The sequence below is a fragment of the Triticum urartu genome, unplaced genomic scaffold, assembly GCF_056163025.1.
Source record: "Triticum urartu cultivar PI428250 unplaced genomic scaffold, HENAU_Tu73 scaffold2, whole genome shotgun sequence".
Classification (NCBI taxonomy): Eukaryota; Viridiplantae; Streptophyta; class Magnoliopsida; order Poales; family Poaceae; genus Triticum; species Triticum urartu.
The window spans coordinates 278,898-283,696 of NW_028260368.1; the positions used below are offsets into that span (position 1 = coordinate 278,898).

At 30.8% G+C, this 4,799-nt stretch overlaps 1 non-coding gene across 1 annotated transcript; it reads right to left on the reverse strand.

Moving 5' to 3' along the window:
- Positions 1-432: 432 nt before the first annotated feature.
- Positions 433-512, reverse strand: TRNAL-UAG (transfer RNA leucine (anticodon UAG)). Its single transcript has one exon. It is a non-coding gene; the product is annotated as a tRNA-Leu (tRNA).
- Between the last annotated feature and the right edge of the window lie 4,287 nt (positions 513-4,799).

Here is a 4,799-nt window from a genome sequence, read left to right on the forward strand (position 1 = left end):
TTTCAGTTAAAAGACCCGATGTGGCAAAGCCTTGCGTTAAAATAGTACTTGGCGTAGTTATTGTGCTTAAATCATTTTTAGAGTTCTGTATTTTAGGAATGGTATGAAGAATATACAGGGCCCATGAAAGGAAGATCAATGACTCATATAAATTACTTAATGGAAAATGTCCCGAGGAAGCCCAACGAGAAACTAAGAATCCTGTTATAGAGAAAAAAGTAACTATCATTCCTTTTTCTGACGAATCGCGTAATCCTCCAAGTTCACGAACTAATAAGGTTATAAAATGAATCGTAATCACAATTGAAATCGTTGAGAAAGAGATATGAGTTAGTATATGTTCTAAAGTTGCAAATAGCATAAGGGGAAGGTCCCATTACAAAATTGTAAATTTCGAATTGATTTCTAATCTATTGTATTCTTTTTCAAGAATGCCGCCACTCGGATTCGAACCGAGATGCTTGAGCACTGCTTCCTAAGAGCAGCGTGTCTACCAATTTCACCATGGCGGCTAACTTCAAATAATAGGTAACTTAAAAGAATAATAGCTATTATCTTGGGAATCGTCGATATTGGGAAAGTCCATAAAATTTAGGAACATTAGAGTTTTCATTAAAATAGACTTCGTTTGGTAGTATCGTTTCCATTTTTTTTTTTTACAATAAACTCTTGCTTTGCCCAATAGAAACACAAACACTGCTTGAAAGAGTTGGAACTTCTTTTTTCTAACTTGCAATTATAGAACTAATTTTTTCTAATTAATTTCCCCTTTACATTTTGAAAATTCTTTCAATACAATGAAAAAAATCCAAAAGGGTTTCTATTTAATGATGAAATTAAAATAAAATGGATAAATAGAAAAGGCTTTTTGGATTTTTTAAAAATTTCTAGAATGAAAGTCTTTATGCTCTTATTAATAAGATTTACTAACCTTATGATTTTGGAGAAGATAGGTGGAAGTTGTAAGTCCTATTGTAAGAATACTCCACTTTTCATAATTTTCCTAATAGAATATGAGGATTCTATTAGGAAAATTATGAAAAGTTCATTGATAGGAAAAGAATACTTAGCACACAGTATACCAAACAAAACTTTTTTTTTCTTGTATATATAAGATAAGAGGGGTTTTTTGTTCTAAGAATATTGTACCGAGTAATTCGACACATAAAAGTACATTCAAAGAAGAATCCAAATTATTAAATAATTGGAATTCTTTTTTGATAAGTCAATTCATATTATTCCAAAATCTTATTATTTGTTTGTTGCCCAGAAAAACCCTTTGGTTTTGGATGCTCATTACCGCTCGAAAATGATCTTGATTTTACTAAAGAATAAGATTGTACTATGGAAAAATAAGTCTTTTTCTTCCAAATATTTTTACGAATACGCTTTTTTGACATTGAAGTACGTTTTTTTGGAACTGCCATTCAAAAAGGAAATTACTTTTTTCTAGTTGTATGTGAAAGACATCTATTGCTGCAAATCAATCCTTCTTTCTTCTTTTTATTAGTATTTATACTTAGATACTGAAAGATACTTAAATTTTGAATTATTTTTTACTTCATTTTGTCTAATGCGGATAAGACAACAAGAATTTTTTAACATTTTTTCTTTATATATTTTATACTTTTTTTTTAATAATATAGAATATATAGAAGGGTTTCTCATTTAAATCTATTTATATCTATTTATATATCAAGTATACTCCATATATAGATATATGGTATGGAAGCCTATCCCCCATATAAGATAAGACGGGGGGATAAAAAGAAGGGAAAATGAAAATAGTTAATTAAGTTCAGAATGGTATTCCATAAAGGAAAGGAATTCCAATCAAAACAAAAAATACTGAGTCTCTTAAACAAGACATTCTAAAACTTAGGTAATTTATAGTCATTAGAATTTTAGTTCTATATGAAGTAAGGACTATTCGATAATTTCTTATAAACATAGGTTTTCATTGGAATTCACTCAATCAGTTAATTATGGAACAAGAGAGCTGTTTCATCTTTGTTTTAAAGAAATATAAAAATGAATTATGAATAGAAAGTAAAATGATTCCACTTTTTTTTTTTTATTTTTATAAATATCTTTATTTAGTTAATAAAATAACTTCGTTACCTAGTTATTTTATTAACTTTTTTAATTTAACCAACTAAACCCATTCTTAATTTTTAATTATTTCAATGAGATAAATTTTGGAAAAATTAAGAATTTCAGTATTTTTTCTTATTCTTTTTATTTATTCTTTCAGAAAGAGATAAGAATTGGTTTGGTGAATCGGAAACAATTTTATAGAAAAATTGAAGTAAAAATTGAAGTAAAAATTGCAATTTCTTTTCTTATGGAACATACATATCAATATGCATGGGTAATCCCTCTTCTCCCACTTCCAGTTATTATGTCAATGGGATTTGGCCTTATTCTTATTCCGACAGCAACAAAAAATCTTCGTCGCATATGGGCTTTTCCTAGTGTTTTACTCTTAAGTATAGCTATGGTATTCTCAGTTCAACTGTCTATTCAACAAATAAATGGAAGTTCGATCTATCAATATCTATGGTCTTGGACCGTCAATAATGATTTTTCTTTAGAATTTGGATACTTGATTGACCCACTTACTTCTATTATGTTAATACTAATTACTACTGTAGGAATCCTGGTTCTTATTTATAGTGATGGTTATATGTCTCACGATGAAGGATATTTGAGATTTTTTGTTTATATAAGTTTTTTCAATACTTCCATGTTGGGATTGGTTACTAGCTCCAATTTGATACAAATTTATTTTTTTTGGGAACTCGTGGGAATGTGTTCTTATTTATTGATAGGCTTTTGGTTTACACGACCAATCGCAGCGAGTGCTTGTCAAAAAGCTTTTGTAACTAATCGTGTAGGGGATTTTGGTCTATTATTAGGAATTTTAGGTTTTTTTTGGATAACAGGTAGTTTAGAGTTTAGGGATTTGTTCAAAATAGCTAATAACTGGATTCCTAATAATGGAATTAACTCTTTACTTACTACTTTGTGTGCTTTTTTATTATTCCTTGGTGCAGTTGCGAAATCCGCACAATTCCCTCTTCACGTATGGTTACCCGATGCTATGGAAGGGCCCACTCCTATTTCGGCTCTTATACACGCAGCAACTATGGTTGCTGCGGGAATTTTTCTTCTAGCTCGACTTCTTCCTCTTTTCATATCTTTACCTTTGATAATGAGTTTTATTTCTTTAGTAGGTACAATAACACTATTCTTAGGAGCTACTTTAGCTCTTGCTCAGAGAGATATTAAAAGAAGCTTAGCCTATTCTACAATGTCTCAATTGGGTTATATGATGTTAGCTCTAGGTATAGGTTCTTATCAAGCTGCTTTATTCCATTTGATCACTCATGCTTATTCAAAAGCTTTATTGTTCTTGGGATCCGGATCCGTTATTCATTCAATGGAACCTCTTGTTGGATATTCACCAGATAAAAGTCAAAATATGGTTCTTATGGGCGGTTTAAGAAAATACATTCCAATCACAAGAACTACTTTTTTATGGGGTACACTTTCTCTTTGTGGTATTCCACCTCTTGCTTGCTTCTGGTCCAAAGATGAAATCCTTAGTAATAGTTGGTTGTATTCGCCCTTTTTTGGAATAATAGCCTCCTTTACTGCAGGATTAACTGCCTTTTATATGTTTCGGATATATTTACTTACATTTGATGGGTATTTGCGTGTTCATTTTCAAAATTACAGTAGCACTAAAGAGAGTTCCTTGTATTCAATATCCTTATGGGGAAAAAGGATACCCAAAGGAGTGAATAGGGATTTCGTTTTATCAACAACGAAGAGTGGAGTTTCTTTTTTTTCACAAAATATACCAAAAATTCAAGGTAATACAAGAAATAGGATAGGATCCTTTACTACGTCTTTTGGGGCTAAAAAAACTTTTGCCTATCCGCATGAAACGGGAAATACTATGTTATTTCCTCTTCTTATATTACTACTTTTCACTTTGTTCATTGGATTCATAGGAATCTCTTTTGATAATGGAGGAATTGGTAATGGAATAGCAGAGTTAACCATATTATCAAAGTGGTTAACTCCCTCAATAAACTTTACCCAGGAAAGTTCTAATTCTTTTGTAAATTCATATGAATTTATTACTAATGCAATTTCTTCTGTAAGTCTAGCTATCTTTGGTTTATTCATAGCATATATCTTCTATGGATCCGCTTATTCTTTTTTTCAGAATTTGGATTTAATAAACTCTTTTTACAAAGGAAATCCTAAAAAAGAATTTTTAGATCAAGTAAAAAAAAATATATACAGTTGGTCATATAATCGTGGTTATATAGATATTTTCTATACTAGGGTCTTTACCCTCGGTATAAGAGGGTTAACCGAACTCACGGAGTTTTTTGATAAGGGTGTTATTGATGGAATTACCAATGGAGTGGGTCTTGCTAGTTTTTGTATAGGAGAGGAAATTAAATATGTAGGGGGAGGTCGAATCTCGTCTTATTTATTCTTTTTTTTATGTTATGTATCTGTGTTTTTATTCTTTTTTCTTTCTTAAGTTAAGGAATTTACAACAAGTCTCTTGCAAAAATAACTATCCTATCCCCTTTCTACAATCTCTCTATATCCTTGTTACATAAGGTAAGTATTGTATAATAGTTCGGTTTTCCGCGATTTTTTCCATTCCTCTGTGTAAATACCCTAATATGGGTTCACAATCAATAACATCCTCACCATCGAGAGTAACGATCAGTCGAAGAACACCATGCATTGATGGGTGTTGAGGGCCCATA